The following is a 25,501-nucleotide window of genomic DNA, read 5'->3' on the forward strand; positions in this document are numbered from 1 at the left end:
CAGTGCACAAGGTAACACTGGGGAGCAGATCCAACAGAAATGAGCCTATGGAAAGTGTCCAGGGGTATACTGAAAGCACCTTGTGCTGCCACAGAGGCAGTTAAAATTAATTTATGTAAAAATACTTATGTAATATTGCTGCTTTTGAATTGTGGTGGTTGGAATATTTCTCACACTAGTATTAATCATAATAATCAAGGCATTTAAGTTTGCTGGCAAGTCATACATTTCATGTGTTAATTTCCTCTCTTCGCTGTTAATGCTTCTTTTTCACATGCAAATACTTCTTTGTTCTTAAAAATAATAGACATCACCTCAACCCACCATATGTTGGTGGGACCTGCCCATTAGTGAAACAGGATATATCTGGCTTCTAATTCTTCACCTCATATGAAAATAACTCTTTAGGTCCTGCAACAAATAATTTTTCCTATAGTCAATTTTCTGTCACAAAAGATTTTGTGCCAAGAGTTACTAGAGTGTTATAGGTTTGGGTTTTTTTTTTTTAACATAATACAATTTTAATTAATTAAAAAAATAGAGCCCTTATGACATATTTATTTAGCACAATAAATATTTGAAGGTGTTTTTTTCCCTTAAAAAACCTCACTTTTGGAATGTGAATAACTTGCCAACTGTGTAGAAAACTTCCAAGTTTCAACTTTTCAGGTGTTTCAAAACTTAACAAATAGGTTATACAGGAGATGATAGATATATTTGTCATCTCCACACATCTGTATTTCTCGAAGCTTCCTTTTAGTGTTTTAGCTTTGCTAGGAGTATTTTTTTGACAATTGATTCATGTCTTCATGTAGCTACTTGATTTCAATATCTGAATGTAATGTAGACATATGTGATAAAGTAATAATTTATTTATTAATACTAAACAGCATCAACAGAAATATCTATCTTAAAGATAAGTGCACATTTTCAATCACTGATGACTCTGAAAAGGGAACTGCATAAACACATTCAAATAAATCCAACAGAACAAATTTATGACACCCTCAAGGAATGATGACATGCCATGTAAGTGATTTTAAAGATCTGATTTCCTACGGTCTTCTGGAGATACAAAAAAGTGCAGCACATTGTAGCCCTGGTCTACAGCGTCTTGCCCAAAATAAATCCTTCTCCCTGGTGGCTGCCCTTCTTAAAAAAAAAAAATTTTTCTTTTTTTTTGGCTTTGCACATATAAAAACTTTCTATAACCTAATGGACCAGCTGCCTGTGATCAGTCTTTTGCAATGATTTAGATTCTGTTTCTCCCATTTCAATTTATTGGCAATTGAGTTCAGGAGCAAAATATACCAGAAAATCATAAAACAAGTGTTCCCTTCTATGTTCTTACACGTAAGTGTGTGTATATACATATGTATAAATATACACTTAAGCTGTGATGCGGACAGATTGTGTCTTGCTCAATGAATATCACACAGTCAGGAATACAAGGATTGCACTTGTTTCCTTTGTTGATTAATCTATTCTGGGTTTTACCCAGGGAGAATGAGTCGGAGTTAAATGAAAGTTTTCAGTTATGCAACTCTCTGAATATCTTGACTAAAGAAGTAAACTCTTTAGTTTACTGGGACTGTATTTCTGTATTGAATATTCATGTTACTGAGTTCAAAATCCATGTTTTAGCAGTATTTTCTAATATTCCCCGAAACATTCTTGCATGCTAATGATTTACTAAAACACTAGTGTCAAGAGATGAACTCAGCTAAAGCAATTTACTTACAGAGCTGAACTTTTAAGATGCAAGGGAGAAGAGTAAGAAGAAACATTATTTTAATGTGTATCTTGATCAAGACTTGTTGCTGGGGAATTCCTGTTTTGGATTTGGAAAGACACCTACGGTAAGGTTAAATTTACTTAATTAATAGAACTACAGTCTGGGAACTTGTACCTCAGTGACTCACCCAAGGCCCAATTCATTGATATTGGAGGACAATAAATGTTTCTAGAGTAAGTTTAATTTGACCTATGTTATTCTAGCAAAAGATAAAAATATATAGGAGATTTCGAATAAGATGGAATAAAGACACATAATGAGAAATAAAAGTAATCTGTTTGAGATAGTGGAAACTACAGAGGAGATTTGTGCAGCAACAGAAATAGGACTGTGTTAGCCATAGGGAAATAATAAAAATAGAAAAAGGAGTAAAAGTTGAAATATGGTCAATATGTCTGAAACTGTGACTACTGCACCTACATTTCTATGCCTTTGTGGATAGTTGTTATTTACTTTTGTATGGATGTTAGTATAAAGAAATGCCAAAGACTTGTCGTAGGTATAAGGAAATTGATAATATCAGCTGAGTTGTAGTTAAGGAAATGGCACAGACGGACAATATCGCTGAAGTAGTCAGCAGTTTACCAGACCTACATGAAGAAAAGGCATTAGCCTCATTGCTATTGAGGCCTGTGTCTCAATATCCAAAACATCCAAGTCACCAGCGGTGCTCAGTAGTGTTGAGGCCAGAGAAATACATCAGCTGCTATAGATTCAATATTATGGAAATTATTCAGAGTAAATGAACTTGATAACAGGAAAAGGAATTTAATACAATATGATAAAATAATGTCCAACAGATTCTTTGCTGAGTTGAGCTGAGCTATTTGGTAGACAAACCCAGGAGGCCAAAGAGTTGCAAAAGTTCACTCCAAACATAAAAAAGACATAAAATCACTGCCTTTCCTCAATACTAATTATTTATTTAGCAGGAGTTACAGACTAATATTTAAAGAGGAGCAGTCTAAAGAGAAGTCTAGACAAAGTAATGCTTTCCTGTATCTTCGCAAGAGTATTGGTTTGCCATTACCTTAATCTTTGTCTTTAAATTTGTTAGATTTATAATGAAAAACATTGGACTGATTTAAACAAGACGCCAGATTCTGAGCCCTGTATAAATTACAGACTTTTAAGAATACCTGTATGAATCCCAAACACATTTAAAAAAAAATTAGTATAGAATTATATAATCTGAGCACTATTTGCAGTATACAAAGACTTATTCCTGGCAAATTGACCAACCCATTCTTCAGAAAAAAAACAACAACAACAAAAAAAAAGCAAACAAAAGAAATCTCAACAAACCCCCCATTTTTCTTGTGTAGCAAAGGGACAAAGTCATTTTAGGTCTATTCATAAAAAGGTCAAATAGCTTAAGACATTTACCCATCATAGTTATTATGGTACTACTAGGTACTACTAGGAACAAAAGCTTCAAATACCTTTTCTTCTATGTCTTAATTTTCAAAGGGATTCACAGAGATTTAGTAGCATGACTCCCATTAGAATATATCACCTGTCTAAACAAATACACTTTACCCTGAAAACGGAGATGTTAGGACCCAATTCAGCAAACATATATTCAGGGAAGTAACTTCACTTACATTTGCGTTCTCATTACATTCAGTGGAACTACTGAATTCAGCATTTTCAAGATCAAGCTATTAATGTAATACAGGAAAACAAACAGCTTGCAATCCTAATTCTAAAATGGAAGAATTTTTAAATACAATTATATTGATAATCTGCTACAATATTGTGGATTCATAGTTTCTGAATTGAGCACAGCATGATTTTTCAGTTATTAGAAAATTATTTAGACTGTTTCCAGTGTTGAGAATTGGCTATATTTTCCTCCTTGAAGTTTTTCTTACATAATCAACTGGAAATTATTTGCTGTGACACATTTCCACAAAATTAAGATCAAGGACTTCCACATATGCAACAAGATTATTGAATTGATGATTTGTTCATTTTAATCTGCGCACAAAGGAAGACACTATGATATTTTGTGGGAGTAGAAATTGTAGCAGCTCCCAAATGTGCATAAGATCTAAACAGAATATACCACACCTCACATTTTCACCTCCTGGGAATTGTTGCCATAGTCTGAAGAATTAGCTTAAGAGGACTTAAATTGGAGATTTCCTTGGAAAGACTTGCTGTGGTTTGCATGGACTTTGGATCACACCATAGGTGTTGCAGTGGGTTAGAGAACAAAGACTATTGCAATTATGTATATAGAAAATAAACACTACAACAGGTCTTCTTAAAAAAATTAGAATGACCCTGAGTAAGATGAAGTAAATATTTGAAGAATGTCAATATTCCTTTTAATCTGATTTTATCTGACCATTTATTTGTAATAAGAAACACATATTTGGATACAGACCTACTCCCAATGTCATCAGTAAAACTATTTCCTTTTTCTTATGTGGGAGTAAGATTTAACTGAGGAATTTATCAGAGTCCACAGCTAAGAGGGAGGGCATATGAAACAAAAGTTTTCATCTCTTAACTTATTCAATCCCATTGGTTTAAAGGACACCATTCTCTTGCAACATTATCACGCAACCATGCACCCAGGTCACAGTGGACATAAAGTGTGCTTGGCCAAGGTACTGTGAGCAACACTCAAATGATTAAAGTATTTGTACGTATGATGAAAGTGTTGTATTACTGACTTGTCATACTTTTCTGGATAATTACATGTTGCTTTTGGTGTGATAATGCAATTGGGGACTGAGTGGCAAAGAAACTAAAGTCACGTTCACGTTTGTGGTAATATGTTCTTCGTGTTTATATTCAAAAGTAATACTGGCAGTTCTGGGCTTCAGGGTAAAACCAGTAATCCAAAGATAACAATGCTTCATTTATTCTTCTTATGTCAGATTTTTATTGTATTTAAAGCTGAGGTAAAAACCATATTTTCTTACTTTAGTCTTTATTACCTACCAAAACATAAGCTTTAGTTCAGTAGTTGCTTTCTGTCCCTGTAGCCAGTCCAATATTAAAAATAATTTAAAATATTGACTTAAATAATAACAATTTCTTAATTATTTTTTCTCTGAACACTCATAAGAGAGTATATTCCCTATCAAAAACAAGGAGGTAGGAATTCAGCACTATCACATCTGAGCTGTAAGGCTCTGTGAGGATCTGTGCCGATCGCAGCACTTAAACCCTCTGTCTAAAGAACAGGAATAAGCAATAACCTTTGGGGAATGAGACTCAGACTGGCTACCTGGGTAGCCAGTGAGCGGGTAACTTCAGCCAGCCAACAGGAAGCTCCAGGAAGAGGAGCATGCCTGAACATTTAAGGCTATGGTTGCATTATACGGTAGGCATTTCTGTCCCAGCCATATATTGCCACCTCGCTTGGACAGTGCTAGTTCCTCAGCTGCAAGCAGGCACAGCTATTACTGAAACGTGTTATCAAATGGTAACAGGAGCCCATGTGACTGAAAAAATAGATATTCCGGTATTTTAGTAAAGGCACCACAGGAGGTCTTTTACATTATTCTAAAATTGTAATATTTTTTTTTCTCCTGGTTTCATTCTGGCTTGTGTTCCGCAAAACCTCCGGTATGATTTTGGTTTCAATACTTTCAGGAACTGCAGAAGTATTTTTTGTTAATCACATTTCATCAGCCCATCTCACAGCACAGTCCATTAATAACCGTGTCTGTCTGCAGCTGGATACTGTTATTGTCTCTAGAATAAAATATCGGGCCAAACTCTATTTTGGCTTCAGTAGAGCTCCTTGATCTAAACCCATCTTTTCCACTTCCCCCAAAACTGAAAAGCATGTTTTTTCTTGGTTCCAAACTACTTCAGAGCCAGAAATGCAAGAATTCTGAAGAAATTTTATGAATTTCAGGGACAGCATAATGAAGGAAAACTATAGTAATTCTTAGGCTTGTTGTTGGTGTGCTTAGGTGGGAGGGGAAATTTTCTGATTCTTTTTTTTCCTGATATTATTTCTGAATTTCCACTCTGATAAGGTTTTTCATGTATTATGTATAATGCTGCCTAATATAAAAAAGGCTGCTTTTTTTTTTTTCATTTTGGTGAAACCTCAGACTACGAGCCTGTGAGATTTATGCAAACTTACTTGCTTTTGTGTGCTTTTCCTTCTAACAGGATTGCAAATCTGTCAACAGTCCATTGTCTAAATGTAAACATAACTCTAAGTTTTCTGGTTGTCACTATGGATTAGATATTTTATTTAGATTATTAAATTAGATATTTATACTAGATATTTTCCTCTTGTCTCTATTTTTTCCTCAATAGTCACAAGTCATGTAAGGTATACTAAAAATAATAGTTCTTTAAAGTCACTCTAACACTTTCAAATCATAAATCTCTTACTTAATCCCATTTTTCATATCATCAAATCACTATTAAGAACTTTTATACAGTAGGAAACTTAAAGAAATTTAACATAATAATTTATAAAACAGGCTACCTAAATTGCATTAAATTATGGGTTTTTTTCAACACCATGCTATTTATTTCATTTCCAAAGTGAATGAAATAAATGGAATATTTTTATTCTAGTTAGCAAATTTATTATAATTTAGATTAAAAATATTATATAGCATATATCAGAATATTATCTATTCTCTAAATTAATGCATGTATTTAATTCCCATTCATGTTCTTGTGCAAAGGGGGAAAAACCCTAGATAGCAGTGATAAGAAGAGATGTCAGTTTTCTATTCTAGCATTGCAATAACTTTGTTACACCTTTTTGCTTTAAACAGAATGAAAAATTAATCTATCCAGAAATTATAGAGTTAATGCTCTCTAATTCTTTTAGTGATATGCTTTCTCAAGGCTCAGTCATTATTTAGTGTCTAATAAGTACACAGAAATTTTAGCGCCTTATAGCTGTCTTGGTTAATTTTAAAAGAGAAATTGATCCCTGTGTAACTGTATTTCTAGTGGTGGCATTTTAATTCCACTGAAGGCTGCAAGCCTCTTTTATTGGCACCTTTCCTCTTCAAGACTGACATAGAAAGCATCCTGCTGTGTAGTCATATGAGACCAAAACAAAGGACACTGGAAAGTTAAGGCTCCCACAAATGCACACATTTTGAGAAAGTGGCAGAAATTTCCATACTAAGCTCCATTCTTCACCTCAGTGAGGAATTTCAACTTAATAACATACCTGAAGTTAGAGATGCTCATTTTGTGAAAACAGTTGTATTAGTATTTCTATGGCTGTTTTTATTTTAAGGACTTCTTGAAATGGTGACTGTATTAGTTTTGTGTGTAGTGGAAAACTTTAGCAGAATGCAGAGGAATTGCATATCACTGGCTACACTGTTCCTGTCTACCTTAAGAAAACTAATAAAATTCATTAAACTTTCATTTTTTTACACAGCTATACTCTGATAATTGAAAAGAAGAAAACTCAATTGCACCTTAAACTACGAAGATACTCCTTTGCTAAAATAATGATTCTGATTAGAAGTGAAAGAGAAGAATACTGCCTCTAAAATCTAAGTTTTGTGTCCAGCCTTCAAAATAAGCATGGAAAGAGAATAGTTTAAAACCATGAGGAAAAAGAAAGTTTTCAAAATGTGAATATAGACAATGTAAGTGCCATTTATCTAGAATTAAAAACAAAACCAAGCAAACTAAAAAAAAACAAACCTAAAACCATGCTAGTAATGAAGGAGAATTAACATAGACAAACATAATTAAGGGTGAAACAGACCTATGTAAGTGATAAAAAACACAAAATACAAAAATGAAGAGAAAGAGCACAGAATGAAGTTGGGTATTAAAGAAGATGAAAAAACCAAAGGTGGGAGGTGGAAAGAAGGTCACAAAATAACCTATGATTAAGAAGAAAATTTTCAAGTATATGAGGAACAATGGGTCAGCAGGAGAAACAGCACACACTGTGAAAGATGGCAAAGGTAATTTATTGTCAAAAGAGACAGATATCACTTAAAAGAAAATGGATTTGCTTCGGTGTTTAAAAGGGTGATGGAGGATAACTCTGAGAAATAGACATAAATTTCCCAAGGGGGGAAGAAGGAGAAATACTAAGGGTAATCACATCAGGAGAGCTGAAGTAATTAGGACATCTAGCAGTTGATAAGACAGTAAGGCAAGCTGAAGTCCATTGAAGAATTCTTTAAAGAATATAGAAAAGAAAGGAATAACATACATCTTTATTTTTTTTCCAAATCCCTAAATGTTCTGAAGAAAAATAGATATAAGTAGCATGTACATAACTAAGATGACAACAGCAGACAGAAATACAGTTTTCATTTCTAATTGGAACTTTCAGTAGTAACTCAAACTATTCATAATCAAAGGTGATTTTGTCTGCACCACTAAAATGTTAGGCAGTTCTAAGTGCTAGGATGTGAAAAGATGTTTATGTCTTCTGAGAATTTCATGTAAGATCCTAGAGAAAAATAATATGCAAACTGTGATTACCAATTTCCAGTAAAAAATGAACTGATTAGAATTAAGTCAGTTAAAGAGATTCTCATCCTTTATTTCTTTTTGTGCATAGAAATTTTTATTATTTATATCACTATAAACAGAAACTGGAGAGTTTACCAAATTTGAAATTTTAGAGTTAAAATTACAAATTGACTGTTTTTCATGAAGGTCAGAGTTAAATATCATGAATGCCTGTAACATACACTGGATGCATATTTCTCCATTCATCAAAGGGATGCATGATCGTACGAACCAATACAAAATACACAGAAGTGAGCAGGATTTTGTCAATTAACTTCAGGTGCCTTTCAATCAGATCACATTACGTAGCTGTTTATTGAGGTGTGTAAGACACGCTACAACGATTTTCAAAAGTTTCAGTTTCCAAAGAATGGCGTTAAGAACCACAAAAAGTCACAGAAAATGCATTTTCAGAGATATTTAATTGGGATTTACAGTTATGCCAGATGTAGACTTCTGAGTTACTTGGTATGTGACACCCCTGGTACTCATCTTATGATGTGCCAGCTTTTAACTTCTGACTATGTAACTTGTGCCCTGCAGGTTTCAGAACACCATTTTCACCTAGGTTATTATATAGCTAACCCTAGGCTATAACCTAATGTCAAGAGATGATCTGAGAGTATCAAGGGGTGAAAGTGAATCTGTGCCTCTTAACACCCTGCCCCTTGGCCAACACTGTCAGCAAAGGCAGACTGCCAACACCCTGTGCCCTGATACCCTGCCCTTCAACCAGTGTCCACATTATCCACATTATCCCTGTAAGGTATGCTTCCATCAAATCACACTGCCATCAGTGGAGCCAAGGGGTACTGTGGCTCTTGCTCACCTTCACAAGCCATCTGTGCAATTGGCTGTTGCTGCTAGATGACCCAGACACCTAAAATCCCTGGCAGCCCACTGGAGCCATGGATCACTTCTGATCCTCTGTTTGCTACCAGTGATTGAGAAAGTCACCATATGGGCGTGTTGTCGCTCGTCTTTCTTACTGCCTCAACAAAGCTTTACTTCATAATGTTGTCAGACTCCATTACTGTTTAGACCACAGCCAGCCTTACCTCAACCAAACTTCAAAAATATTGGCAATTAAAGACCAATTGTCATAATTGAGAAAATATTAAACATGGACTTGTTTGACATGGATGGAAGTCAATAGCTATTAAAATATTACAGAGTTCCTTAAAACAAGTCCACTAGTTCATGTATTGTTTACAAATGTAATTTTTTATGTTTAGAGTTTTATTTTAAGTACAGCAAGAGATGTAATGTCAAGTTCTTTTTATAATCTTTGATTCTGTATTTCCCTTACTGTTTGTTTCAAAAACAGTGCCTGTCACATACTAGCTTGCAATAATGGAGGTATGTGATATTCGGATTTTGTACCAATACGTTTTTTCTTTTTTGTATAGGAACTACTACTAAAATAGCTTCCTTTTTTTTTTTTTTCTTTTTCATAGCCATGTCTGATGTCCTGCAGAAAAACTGAAAAACATGGAGTAAATCTTGATTGATTTTTGGATGTAGGTAGTTACACTAAGAATATGTGAGCAGGAACTATCTGAAACAGCAATGTCTTTAACAAGGGAAAATCACAAAATGCAAGTTCCCTGGAACTTGTCTGTATTGGAAATTGTGATATGAAGAGGCAACAAAGTAGAGAGTAATGGATGGCACTATTATTGGAGGTGATAGGTAATTCTGGAAAAATAAGATTTGGGCAAATTCCAAGTATCCTCATTCATTCAATCACTCTCAGATGACAGTGACATCATAGCGTTCCTTGAAATGATAGCACACACAAGAGAAAGACAGTAGTTTCTGTCTAGTAAGAAGTTCTTACTTTGAAGGAAGTTGGCCTTGAACAATTAAAGAAACCCATGACAAACCGAACTAAGAACCCCCAAAGCAAACAAAACCCCACTCAACCTGGTCTCCTGTGAAATGAAAGCTGGATTAGTATGTTGGTTGCCAAGATGGCACTGCGTTCTGCCCACACGTGTATGTACATCTGTTTCCTGAAACAACCTGTAAATAAAAGTATCATAGTGTTTTTCAATGCATGAAGTCTTTAGTTATATTTATTTTAGTTTCTGTAATTCACAAATAATTTTTTGTAAAGACTAATGGGAAGTCTGTTTGCTTTTTCCATGGTACAAGAGCTGATCACATCCTGGCTTAGACAGTGTGATAAACAGATTTTATGCATAAATGCTTCTCTGAAATTTAGGGAGAATTTTCTCTGAGGCAGACATCTGTGTATTAAACTCATTTATCAAACAGCACTTTACCTAAAACAGGATGCAAGCAGCCTTCTTAAAAAACTGTACACGCCAACACCATGTAATAAGTAGCAAGAAAGTATACTTCTTTCTTTTTTCTTTTTTCTTTTTCTTTTTTTTTTTTTTTTTAATATCCTGGTTTTAAAAGTTGCACTGTACAAATAGTGCAAATGGTAATGGGTTCATCTGGGTTTCAGTTTTGTGGTTTTGGTTTTGGTGGATTTTTTTTCCCCATACCAAAATTTCATGTTTCATAATAGGAAACAAATGGTATGAAACCAGAATTATTGTTCTTGTGTGCTTTTATGCTTACATACTGAAAGCTTGTGTTTAGCCTGTGCTGACTTTTCAGAAAGTGACACCAAGCATATTTCCACTTTTGTGAAGTCTGAGTTTTATCAACATCTTTCTATCACATATTTCCTCTTCTCTGATTGCTTCCAGATCAGAATCCCTAATGCTGTCTTTCCAGTGTAATGGAAAAGATCCCTGCAGATCTTTTGTTTTCCTATTTATTTCAGAACATGAGCTGTAAATGTGCAGATACAGAAGGAAGTACAGTCTCTTCTAAATATAAACCACATCAATATTACTGAGATTTACATGCATGAGTGGAACTTGCAACATCTTGGCAATTAGGATGAGAAAAAATATTAAAACATAAGTTTTTATCTTAATATACATGAAGAGTTTGCTTCAGCATAAAAATACTTGAGGATGATCATTGAAATACAATATGTTTGGACTAGATCACGTCACTTAGTCATCTTCGGTAGTACTGTTCCCTGCAAGTTGTCCTAACAATGTCAGTCTTACTATTCGTGGACAAACACACTATTAGCTGAGGCAGGAGTATCTAATCCTTTTGGTAATTATATATTTTTCAGAATAATGTTTGGAATGCCTTTTTGTTCAAATTTTAAAAATAATAATTATAATATCTTTTCAGTTATAACTCTTAATAAAGTTGATCCTTTGTACTTAGGGAATGTCATATGCTGAAAGAAAGGATGCTTCATGGAAATTTTCATATATTTATTATACAATATGATGATCATCAGCAAGAAATCTGCAATTAGCATATTCTCAGTAGAAACACGGGAGTGCTAAATTTATGGTGACCTAAGGGATGCTATATTTTATTTTAAAAACACTAATTTGAAAACTTGTGCCAATCCCCCTGGGTCAAACACAGATATAAATACATCATTGTATTTTCTTTAGCAATAACATTTATTACCTAACTTTCACAGCTTCCTTAAAAGCCAGACTGCTACTTTTAATGAGTCCAAAGTCCTAATGCAGAGCAAGGCAAAGATTAATAAACACAGGCTGCATCATATTAGAGTAAAATTACACTTGGTTATATCCAGGCTGAGTTGAGAAAAGTATCTCAAGATAATTTTGTTTTGATTAACAGACTCAGGATCACGCCTACCAGTTTCAATAGGGAAACGTTTGTGTTTTTTGTATTTTTTTATAAGTTTTCAGATGTCAGAGGATAGTCCCCATTTATATGAGAGATTTATTTTTACATTTAGACAGCTTTAGCAACCAACAATAGTTTTTGCTGTTACCTACACTCATGCAAAAGTAAAAAAGCATTACGAGAGTATCTGTTTACAACTGTAAACAGATTATATATAAATATATATGTAATATATAAAAATTATTTATAAATAATACATTAATGAGCTTTGTAAATCAACTTACTTTTATGACATACAAAATCAATTGTTTCTTAATTGTCTACATTGCTCAGATGCAGAAAATTGCATGGACTGAGGAAAGGTAAGCAGAGCCTTTGAAGCTTTAAGATTAATGATTTTTTACTTACAGAGAAATTCTGCTTAGTCCTTTATTAACACCTAGCTTAGCAAAGTCAAGCAAGGTCCTTGCTACCTGCTCATGGAGTATCAGTTTCCTACTGCAAATTCTGAAGTATTTCTGGCAATATTGATATCACTACAACTTTTTCTTCCTACTGCTGAATAGAATCATCTGCTTTTCCGCCGAGAAATGAGGAGTGAAAGAACTGAGGGAAGACCTGGAAAATCTCTTCATCTCCTCTTTTGATGATGGGAAAGGAACAAGAGAGAGTTTCTCCCCTGCCACTGTCCTGTCCCTGCCCCTGTCCCTGACTCCCTGAATCTGTGTTTTCAACTTAATACATCAAGTTCCCACCTAACTTTTTAGGTGAGAACATACATTTAGCTTCAGATCTGCTTTGAAGGATAAGCTGAAACTTTAAATAGCACACCATTAAAAACCTAAATACAGACTTGAGTCCTCTAAGCCAATTTGCAACTCCAGTGTCACCAGGGAAAGGCAACATAAAACATAGAATCATAGAATTGTTAAGGTTGGAAAAGACCCTTAAGATCATCGAGTCCAACCACTAACCTATCACTGCCAAGTACACCACTAAACCAGATCCTCAAGCACCACATCTACCCTTCTTTTAAACGCCTCCAGGGTGGAGACACCACCTCCCTGGGCAGCCTGTTCCAATCTCTGACAACCCTTTCGGTGAAGAAGTTTTTTCTAATGTCCAACCTAAACTTTCCCTGGCACAGCTTGAGGCCATTTCCTCTCATCGTATTGCTTGTTACTAGGGAGAAGAGATCGACCACCACCTTGCTACAACCTCCTTTCAGGTAGTTGTAGAGAGTGATAAGGTCTCCCCTCGGCCTCCTCTTCTCCACACTAAACAACCCCAATTCCCTCAGCCACTCCTCATAAGAGTTGTTCTCCAGACCCTTCACCAACTTTATTGCCCTTCTCTGGACACACTCCAGCACCTCGATGTCCCTCTTGTAGTGAGGGGCCCAAAACCGAACACAGTACTCGAGGTGCGGCCTCACCAGTTCTGAGTACAGGGGCACCGTCACCTCCCTGCTCCTGCTGGCCACACTATTCCTGATACAAGCCAGGATGCCATTGGCCTTCTTGGCCACCTGAGCACGCTGCTGGCTCATGTTCAGGTGGCTGTCAGCCAGCACCCCCAGGTCCTTTTCCTCCAGGCAGCTCTCCAGTCACTCCTCCCCAAGCCTGTAGCATTGCATGGGGTTGTTGTGACCCAAGTGCAGGACCCAGCACTTAGCCTTGTTGAATCTCATACCGTTGGCCCTGGCCCAACAATCCAGCCTGTCCAAGTCCCTCTGTAGGGCCTTCCTGCCCTCCAGCAGAAGAACACTCCCGCCCATCTTGGTGTCATCTGCAAACTTACTGAGGGTGCACTCAATCCTCTCATCCAGGCCATCAGTGAAGATATTGAAGAGGACCGGCGCCAACACTGAGCCCTGGGGAACACCACTCGTGACTGGCCGCCAACTGGATTTGACTCCATTCTCCACCACTCTCTGGGCTCGGCCGTCCAGCCAGTTTTTAACCCAGCGCAGAGTGCACTTGTCCAAGCCGTGAGCAGGCAGCTTCTCCAGGAGAATGCTGTGGGAGACAGTGTCAAAGGCCTTACTAAAGTCCAAGCAGACAACGTCCACAGCCTTCCCCTCATCCACTAAGCAGGTCACCTTATCATAGAAGGAGACCAGGTTAGCGAGGCAGGACCTCCCATCAATAAACCCATGCTGGCTGAGCCTGATCCCCTGGTTGTCCCGCATGCGCCCCATAATGGCATTCGAGATGATCTTCTCCATGACCTTTCCCGGCACAAAGGTCAGGCTGACAGGCCTGTGGTTCCCCAGATCCTCCTTCTGACCCTCCTTGTAGAGGGGCTTCACATTTGCTAGTTTCCAGTCATCTGGGACCTCCCCGGTTGACCAGGACTGCTGATAAATGATGCAGAGTGGCTTGGTGAGCTCCTCTGCCAGCTACCTCAGTATCCTTGGGTGGATCCCATCCGGCCCCATGGACTTGTGAACATCCAGGTGAAGGAGCAGGTCGGTGACTGCCACCTCTTCAACAACTGGGGCTTCATTCTGCATGCTACCTCCGTCTGCCAGCACGGGGGCCTGACAACCCCGAGGATGACCAGCCTGACTATTAAAGACTGAGGCAAAGATAGCATCAAGTAGCTCAGCCTTCTCCTCATCTTTTGTGGCAAAGTTATCTTCCTCATTCAACAAAGGAGGGAGATTCTCCCCAGCCCTCCTTTTGTCACTGGTATATTTATAAAAACATTTTTTGTTAACAGTGGTGGCCAGTTTAAGATTCCAGCTGGGCCTTCACTTTTCTAATCTTTTCCCTGCATAACCTCACAACATCCTTGTAGTCCTCCTGAGTCACCTGCCCCTTCTTCCAAAGGAAGTAAGCTCTCCTTTTTTTCTTAAGTTCCAGCCAAATCTCCCTGTTCAACCAAGCTGGTCTTCTCCCCCGCCTGCTTGACTTACGGTGCATGGGAACAGCCTGCTCCTGCATCTTTGAGACTTCCTTCTTTAATAACATCCAGCCTTCCTGGACTCTTTTGCCCTTCAGGACTGCCTCCCAAGGGACTCTGTTAACCAGACTCCTTAACAATCCAAAGTCTGCCCCTCTGTGCTGGTTTCAGCTGGGATAGAGTTAAATTTCTTCATAGTAGCTAGTATGGGCTGTGTTTTGGATTTTTGCTGGAAACAGTGGTGATAATGGGGAGATGTTTTAGTTGTTGCTAAGTAGCGCTTACTCTGCTCAAGGACATTTTCAGCTCCCTGCGCTCTGCCGGGTGCACAAGGAGCTGGGAGGGGACACAGCTGGGACAGCTGACCCCAACTGACCAATGGGGTATCCCACACCATATGACATCATGCTCAGTTTATAAGCTGGGGGAAGAAGGAAGAAGGGGGGACATTTGGAGTGATGGGTTTTGTCTTCCCAAGTAACCGTTACGCGTGATGGAGCCCTGCTTTCCTGGAGATGGCTGAACACCTCCCTGCCCATTGGAAGCAGTGAATGAATTCTTTGTTTTGCTTTGCTTCCGTGCGCAGCTTTTGCTTTACCTGTTAAACTGTCTTTATCTCAACCCATGAGTTGCCTCACTTTTACTCTTCTGATTCTCTCCCCCGTCCCACCAGGGGGGAGTGAGCGAGCGGCTGCGTGGTGCTTGGTTGCTGACTGGGGCTACACCATGACACCCTCTAAATTTCAGGGTAGCGGTTTTGCTCACCCCTTCCTTACTTCTCGAAGAATTGAAAACTCTATCATGTCATGGTCGCTGAGCCCAAGACAGCCTCTGACCACCACGTCACCCACCAGGCCTTCTCTGTTCGTAAACAGCAGGTCCAGCAGGGCACCTCCCCTGGTTGGCTCGCTTACCAGCTGCATCAGGGAGTTATCTCCCACACACTCCAGGAACCTCCAAGACTGCTTTCTCTCTGCTGTGTTGTGTTTCCAGCAGATATCTGGTAAGTTGAAGTCTTCCATGAGAACAAGGGCTAGAGATTGTGAGACTTCAGCCAACTGCTTGTAGGGTACTTCATCTGTCTCCTCGTCCTGGTTGGGTGGTCTATAACAGACTCCCACCAGGATACCTGCCTTATTAGCCTTCCCCCTGATCTTTACCTATAAGCACTCAATCTTATCATTACCGTAGTTGAGTTCTAGACAGTCAAATATATTCAAGCAGGTGACAGCTGTCTATCACAAGTACCTTTATTCTTGGCTGGTTTAGACTTCAGAAAATGTTTGCAATCACCTGCTTTTGCTATGGCAGTTCACAGCCTTACTAAATCCTTGGCTCCTGTTTTGCAAGTTGTCAAGTGGTAAGAAAACACAGGTCCTCTGTAGTGCTTTAAATAATTTACTGTTATCAAGTAGCTGAAAATTAGCCTAGCTCATGGATATAGTGTGAGTTAACACTTTAACTGATTGCTAAAAAAGATGGTGATATTAAATAATAGAACAGCAAATAATTATTCAGAAAGCATATATTGTAGTAAATTGACATGCAGTAGTACCCATAGCGCAATATTACTAACCTGGTTCACACAACTGGAAAAAACCCAATCGACAGCAGCAGCCTGAAAGAAAACTGGCCTCCTGACCTTGTCAGTTCAGTTCAGGAGAGTTCAGTGCAGGAGAGACAAAACTTCTTCCCCTAGTGCAGAATATCTTGCAATGTTCACCTTGGTCTGGGCTTTCTTCCTATTTATCCTCCCTGCATTTGGTAAGCCCCCACGATGACAAAGCAGATCACGTTAGCTGCAGCTGGGCTGTGTGTGGTGGTAGAGCTGGGACTGCTGTCACTTTGGGCAGCTGGACCACCTGCCTTGAGTCTCCCCATTGGCATGCAGCTCATACCCACCTCCTCACGAAGGGCCCGATGGGAGCAGGTACATACCTGCAGGAGGCCACGCGCAGCCAGCCCCCAAGAGAGGAGTTTGGAGGTGCTCTCAGAACTCCCAGCTGGGATGTACGATGCTGACCCATTGAAATGTAATGCTTATGACTGCAGAGACTGCCTGAGCCTGTTTTCACCTGATGGTGTGCCTTGTGGTATGCCTGTTGCACTGTACCGTTTGCAGTGGTATGTTCTTGTGCACTTTAATGCCGACTTCAATTGCATGGTGTTAGATCATCTTCCCTTTTTGACCGTTGCATTCTTGCCTGTAACTTGTACGAGATAGTGAAGTCACTATCCTATTCATAGAAGAAGATGGGAAAGATGTCAAAGATGAGGGGGAGAGAGAGGCAGGGAAGGACAGAGGATGACTCAGAACTTGAGAAAGTTTTTGAAATATTCTACAAAATGGATTCTGTGGTAAAACCTTTTATAAATATCTGATGTGATACTGAGCAAATCACTGATGTTTCTCCCTTTGCTTTAACATAGTCAGAGGTGTATTTTTCAGGAAGTACATAAAACTTGCTTCCAGAAATGTTTCATCTTGACAACTGTAATCTTAAATCAGTAAGAGCTAGGAGGGCTCTGAAAATGTGCATTCAAGTCCCCTTAAATAGATGGGGTTTTAATGAGAATGCTCCACTTCCCAGAAGAATTCCTAACTACTAATTTATTCAAGAAAAGAAAATGTTACTGTTCTCCCAGCTATGTTTTCTGTAAGGTTAGCCATCTCTGAAAAGACATATTTTCATCCTAGGTGACATAATGGGTAAAATCCTTAATATTAAAATCCAGTGGTGCCTGAGAAGTGGGCAAGGGCTGTTCATTATTGACAAAGCAGAGCAATTCGATGCAGATACCTAGACACCCCCAAAAAAAATGTTACCCCTGAATGTTAGGTATCTCTGGGGTGCTGAGCAAATGGTTTGAGAATCTTAATTTTGGAAATGGGGTATCTCCTTGTAGTGTACCAAAACCAGCAAGGGGCAGAAACACTTATGACCCCAAAAGCAAGAGTTACTGGGATCACTTGTCCTTCTGAGAACCAGGAATTAACGGCTGAGGTGGACTGCCATTTTCAAATGGCTATAATGTTTTGTAGATTGCAGCTACTATCTGCAAGGCAGTGTGCTGCTTTATTTAGAAATATCTGCCTGGATTTGGGGCACGTATAGGTGTCTTTGCACTACCTCTGTGGTGCAGTATTGGCAATGCTAGTGGATGTTCACACTCCTGATCTGTGGTCCTCAAAGATACAACAGTATTTCTGTGCAGTGTGTAGTCCCCACTTCATTAACTGGGACTTGGATATTAAATACCTTTATCTATCCAGCCCTTAAATCCTTTTAAGGATCTAGCCCTCAGATACAGAGGTGAGCACTATAAAAATGCCCTAGAGGAAATTAATAATTCCTTATTCAGTGCAGGTTTTGCATAGTCTGTAGGGACATATTACAGGAGGAGGATAAAGGAATATCGAGCTGCTGTTTCTTCATTCTCTCAGCAGTGGCCATCATCCTGTGCACAGAATAAAGCAAACGTCCTGCGAGAAAAGCAACAGCATATGATAATGTCATTGTTACTCCTAACACTTTGTCACAATAAGTTAGAATTTAGCCTTAGACTAGAATTAAGCTGAACAAAATAATTTTGTGAACTGTGCACTTCTTGATTATTTGATTTGGTTTACTTTGGCATAGGATATATATATACACAGACACATATAAATATTTACACCATAAGCTCACTTTCTACACTAACAGCAGCATGTACAGAATACAGAGCCTCATATTTCAGTACAGACATTTTAGGACCTCATAAGCTACTGGTTGGTAGTTTGTATGATCGTATGTATGTATCCTCAACTTCTGCCCTTCTTTCACTTGTCTGTCTCAGACATTTTAAAAAATCTGTAATTGTCAGCTCTTCTGCGCTGCAGGACAGTGTCTAGTGCATTCACTCATTTTCAGAGCTTTTGGGTATTATCATAGCACAAATAAGTAATGGTAGGTACATAAAGAACAGAAAAAAGAAAGTTAATAAAAAAGTGTTAATTTTTGAAGTGTTTGAGCCAGCAGGAGTCTCTCTTGTTCTGTTCTTCACAGAAGCAAATACAATGCTTCAGAAGAAAGGGTTTCCTAGCTGATAAGGAACAGTAAATTTTAAAACATTTCTTACTGCAGAACAAATTACAACCATTGTACTATTGCTTACATGTATATGTTTTCTTATTCAGCACAAAAACTCAGAGTTACAACATAATGAATGTGTTTTTGTTTCTCCTTTTTAATCTCAGCATTTTAGAGAAGTCATCTTGGTGCAGGCTACATTAGTCATAATCATACTTGCTGTTACAAGGAGAGTGTATAGAATAATTGAAGCACTGACAAATTTTCTTTAGGCTTTTTGTTGATCAAAGGTGCATAATGTAAGTAAGAGGAGATGTTAAGATAGTACTTTATTGATAATAAACTGATATTAGCAAACTTCCAAAATGTATCTGCATAGGTAATGACTGCCTATTTACAGTAAAGCTGAAAAGGAATAAAATAATAAAAGACACATATTAAGAAAGTGGCTTTTCTCATTTTAGAAAGAAAGCCTAGGGCAAAGAAAAAAAATAATCATGCTTAGTAATAAAGGTGCACTTTGTATGATTTTCTACAGAAATCATGCTTAGGTTAAAAAGTAATATTAACAAATTGGTGCTAAGATTTTTTTAAAGACTTTTTAATGTACTTACAAATTTGGTTGCTTTTTATTAACTTACATCAACTTTTCTGAACATTTGCAGATGCGAAAGTGAATTCTTAGGCACTTATTTACAGGGACAAGTTAGTGTGGGATTTTCTAAGGATTTTTTATTGTTGTTCCCCAGCAAATTCTGGCAAACCCAGGCCTTTGGGAGGAAAAAAAGTAGAGCCAGGCAAAATATGAACTTAATCAGTATTCAGAGAGCATACCAAGCATGCTTAAGCCAGAACATGCAACACAATGTCAATGAGATTGGCTTTCCTGAATGTATATACCTAGTAAATATTCTCCAAACAGAATATAATTCCCCAATTAAGTAATGACTGGAGAGAGAGAGCTCACACACTTTTTAAAATAAGTTTTTGAAGGAGGCAAGGGACAGGAGATTGACAGGAACACAGAGTTATGAACATGATGGTGAGAGATGGCATTACAGCTACAGCCATGGTAGTGCTGCATATAGCAAGGGATTCTTGAGGGGCAGATGTGGGGCCTTTGCTGAGTAAAAAGAACTGCCATATGCTTACCATAGTTTAAAGACCAACTCTCCAGAAACCTCCAGTCTGTATGCATCTTGTGTCTGATACAGAGAAGTCTTTAAAACATTAAATTAGGGTTTGAAACATGCAGGAGCCAGACCTCTATATTTTCCTTCTGCAGCAACTGAATAGCTGAGGTGGCACATCTGGGTGATCCAAATGCCATGGACACCATTTCCCTCTTGTCCCTACTCACCTCCACCATGCCTGAATCAGGGACAGCACCTCGCCCCTTCCTCACAGGAGGCTTTCCCCCAACCTGACACCGCTTTCCTCTTACCTCTTCAGAGCTGTACAAGAAGTCACAGCCACAAATATCCTCTAAACTATGTCAAAGAAGCCAGACAAAAATTCAAAGCAGTGTCATGTGCACACGCAGGAAGATGCAGAATATGTGCATATAGCTGATTAACAAAGTTAATTGAAATCCTGTTATGCCAGCCTTGATTCCTTGAATAGTTAACATGGCAAAAGAGATGAGTCACAACACCCAGGAAATACGCAGTTAGGGAAAGAGCAGGTGTTCATGTGAATGTTAGAATGAGAAGGAAAGACAAGAGCAGCCAAGTTCCCAAGTTCCCATTTTTCTGAATCTTCTGAATCTTCACCTCTGTTTTTAATGTCACCCCAAAATTTTTAGGCTTGATTTTTTTTTATTGGAGGGAGCATTGTACATGATCACATTACAAAATCCACTATTTTTCTAAATGCCTAAATGAGCCAGAGAAGTACCCCATGGAAAATTTCTGTTTTATTTTTTTTTCAGCTATTCATATTTTGCATGAGCTGTGAGGAGATCAGATAAGACCAGAAGTAACTTCCCAGGTGCATTTCTTTGCAATGTTTGATATAGCCTTCCAAAGGACAATCTTTATTTTTCATTAACTTGTCTATGAGCATGTCTTACTCAGTAAACACTAAAGCTACTTATGTTAAAATCACTTCTTTTGTAAGAAAGAAGTACAGAAAAGATACTGAAGGATTTCAGGGAGTGTGGAAGATATTTTACTGGATATAAGGCATAGGACTGGTTTTTAAAGAATAATAAAGAAGCTGTATTACAAAAGCACTAGACACTCATCCAGACATTTGGGATTTATTCAAACTAAGCACAACCCCAAGCTTTTAAGTGTCCACCCAGTATTAACGTGAAGCATGAGCTTCCAGAACAACTGGATATCATGTGTCTGATATGCATTACAGTCTGATTTACAGTACATACTTATAATGTAGATTGTAGACTTGTTCTGAAGAGAGCTATCACATGGTCTCTGATGGACTGTCTTAATAAACACACACTTTAAAGCACTGCATCAGTTTAAAAATTAATAAAAGGCAGTATAAACCCAACCTGATCCCAGTGGTAGTAAGCCTTGTAGATCTAGCATCAGGAACAATTTTGTCTGCCTTCACGCAGTTTGCAGGATGCACAAGTACTGAGCTGCCTGTCTTATTTGCCTTTGCCCTTTGGGTAATCATCATCATTTTAGTGAACTTCTGACTGTACTCCAGGGTATAGGTAATGAAAACCAATATCAGATGCATACAGTATTAGACAACCTTATTGCAGTGCTGCCATCACGCATCATTACTATCAGTTTGACCTTGTCAGAACACTGTGCAATATGTTCTTTGCTTTAGGTTTTATTACTGCTATTCTTGCTGTCTGCAGGAGTTGCGTGATCTAATTGATCTCAACAGCACACTCACCCATAACTAGAATAAGTGCTCTGTCTTCAGGCATATTATTGTAGTGATTGCTTGCATTTTTCCATAGCTCATATCTGTGCAGACCTATTACGTGCATTATTATGCACTGTAATGTATTTTGCCTTTTAGATAAGATCTTGCACTCCCTGTCATTCACTCTCCTTTAACATGAGTAAAGATCTTATTAGAGATGCATACTTCATCCTCTGAGATTAGCTGCTCTCAATGCATTTATGCCACCATTTATTCTAAAAATGTTGTAGGGAAAATGCTATTCAATAAACGTATAGTTTTGCATGCTTATATTCAATATATTAAAATGGTATTCAGGTCCCTGAGTCAAACTGAAGAGTTCCTGAGACCAGAAAGACACAATATTTTCCAGTTCCAATAATGGTGTAATGAAGAATTAAATGAATTACAAAAGGAAGAGTTATAGAATTGCAATGCATAGGTTATCAAAGTGATTCAGATTGTGAAATTGCAAGGAAGAACTAGACTAGTTGATACAGTATTTGGAAAAATTTTCAAGGGACAGAGGAGGAAGACATTTTGTCAGAAACAAAAATCAGCATTTGTTAATCACCGGCTTGAATGGTGAGAGGGGAGAATGGAGAAAGCTGACGGAGAGATATTGAGATATCTAAAGGGGGGAGAGGGTTTTAAGAATGAAAGTAATAAACACCAAAGAAGATTCATGGAAGGAGTTAAGGTAAGGAATAGAGAAAGTAGTGGTCACTTTGGCATAAAAAGTGAGTTCCAACTCATTTACTTTAACCTTGTGAAACCTAGGAATTCATTTAATGTAATCATCTAGGCTTCCTCGATAGCCTGTGGAGTGGGCTCTTCTAAAGGCTGATTCATGTATTCTCTCAGAGACACCTATTGTTAAACAGGATGAATTAAAGACACTTTGCTCTCTCCCTTTCTGCACTGACTATGACAAGAGTTTGAACTGACTGTCAAACTTTTACATGGCTTGACTTGGGAGGGATACATTTCCCCAAGAGTATCAAGATGGTTTTATACCTACAGCAGTATAGCCTGGCAGGCAGGAACACCTGGGCTGGTGCAAAAAATTTAATCCAGAACTAACGCTAAACAAGATTAAACCTAGCATGCAGCTGGCAAAAACAAATGGAGGAATGATTCCTCTGCATCACTTGCAGGAGAGATGGAAAAAAAAAAAAAAAAAAAAAAAATCTCATTTTGTTCCAAAGGAAATACCATGTCTTCCCATGGAACACCTTCTTCCCTTTGAGATCATGTATTTTATACCCAAATCTTAAATGAAACAATTTGGCAGATACAGGTAACTTAACACTTTTCCTCTTGCTTCTAGAGGTAGCGAGTTAGTGATGGCAGCACTTGGAAAGAACAGTGCTGGAGCCATAGTGTCTGTATATTCAGTGCTCCTTATTCATTACCACTTTTGCAGTACCAAGATTTTGTCTGCTAAACTTGAAGAACATGAGGAAGCAAAATCCTACTAATAGCTGAAAAAAAAAGCACAATAATCTTTTTGTAACAGCCAGTGTCCTACAGGTATGCAAATACTCCTGTGATTTGAAGGCAGAAATAAATTTGGATGGTACTTTTTTATTTGGTTTTTTTTTTTTGTTATTGTTGTTGTTCCTTATAAAGTCTATAAAGTAGACTTTATTTCTAGGTGGAAAGAGTAGGCTGGGTAATGAAGAGACTCCTAAGAAACAAGAAGTCAATAGCACAAGAACTGTGACTGAGGAACTTGACTCCACTTGGCCTTATTTGAAATGCATGGTATTTTATATCTTATATAATTCATACAAGAAAACATGTAAAAATATTGCCACTTTAAAAAGTCAAAATTAGCATTGTAGTAACAGGTGAATTCATTTAATGAATACATTTCTAAATCATTCTTTCCGATTCAGGTCACTGAGTCAAATTGAAGAGTTCCTGAGGATAGAAAGACACATTATTCGAATATATCTACTGTTTAGTAGCTGCTTACTTTCAGTGCAGCCCAGTGCTCTGAGGGTTGAGTACTTTCTCCTAAAGAGAGGCTGCACGTTGGATCCTGTGCTGGTGGGCTGCAGAGTAACAGGGGTGGGTATCTAACAACCTCCACAGTCTGGGCCTCATACCAAGCTGCTGCACAGCAGTGTGTCAAATAATCCATAACACAGTTCAACAGAGGAGAAAGTCTAGATATAAGTATTTCTAAAGTCTGAGGTATTTGTTGCTTCTAAATCTGCACATTTTAAAATTAAACCAACATTATTTTCACAGGCATTAAAATCGCTAGGAACTCAATTGTTTCTAGCTTTAAGTTGTAACATTATTTAATAGAAGACTATTCCATTAATACAAATCTTGTGGCTAGAAAATGGAAAAACAAATTATAAAAGGGTCAAACCCATAAACACAAGTGGAAAAAAAGAAGAGAACATAATTTCAGACTGTAAAGTATTTCACACATTTTCAGGAAACTTCCATATTGACTTGTTTTTCAAGTGCATCTCTGGCTTTAACAGTAACATTATCCTTGTCACTAGAATACATGTTATAGTTGATATTTATTTTTAGAAAACCATGCAAACAAACTTTTATTCACTTTTATTAATTAAAATTTTGCATTAATGGACTTCAGTGCTTCAGCGTAATATATTAATTTATAGATTATCACTGGAAAAATGCTTCTTTAGTGCTACTTATATAAGAAGGTAATTTAGATATAAAAAGCAATTTAGGAGGTGCAAAATTAATTTTGTTTTACAAGTACTCTGTATGTTCTGTGCTATTGTTAAGTAATTGGTGTTTTTCTAATGTCATTCCATTAGTACTGTTAAGAAGTTGCATAAAGAAGCATGTACCTATGCCCTTAGCTCAAAAAATCATTACTCCAGTTGACAAAAAACCTGTATCCTGTGATGGTAATTAATTTTATCTTTCAGGGCATATTTTGACTAAATGACTGCTGCATGTACTAATCATCATAGGTTAAAGTGTTATTTAGGCTCCAGTTATTTATAAGTTAAAAGTAACTAAATGGAATTATTAATTTAAAAATATAAAATGTCTGTCAAGATGTGAAGTCATATTAAATTAGCAGAGGTTAAATTAGGTAGTGGTATGCCACAAGTTTATATAATATTGCATTTATTTAAAAAAAAATCAACAACACCCCCCCCCCCCCCCCCCCGGTGGAAACTTACAAAACCAGATTATTTGTGAATACTTGTTTGAACTGCAGGTGGTTTCAGCCTTGATCACACCCCTTTTACTCCCTAAGAATGAGATTCCTATAAGAGGGATGGTTAAGTTTTGTTAACATCAGTTAATAGGGTTTGTTACTACATTTCTAAATGTAATAGCTTACATTTAGAGACAAAGTTATTCACATAAAAGCAAGGATATCTGTTATTTGTCTGTGTCCATATTAGCATGCTTGGTAAGAGCAGTAACGGGGTTTCAAAGTGAATCCTCTGGCCACCCGAGCATTGATTTGGTATTAGTATTTGGAAGTGCTATTAATTCACGAGAACTTGATTGGTTTTGGAGGTAACCACAACATGAGATCCGCTCTCAGTTATGCACCAGATGCACTCAAACTGCTGGGGCAGATCTATGTGCTTGAACCAATGATCTGTCCTTTTGGACATCTACAAATCATAAG

This window comes from Phalacrocorax carbo, chromosome 1 (assembly GCF_963921805.1).
Source record: "Phalacrocorax carbo chromosome 1, bPhaCar2.1, whole genome shotgun sequence".
NCBI classification, from domain to species: domain Eukaryota; kingdom Metazoa; phylum Chordata; class Aves; order Suliformes; family Phalacrocoracidae; genus Phalacrocorax; species Phalacrocorax carbo.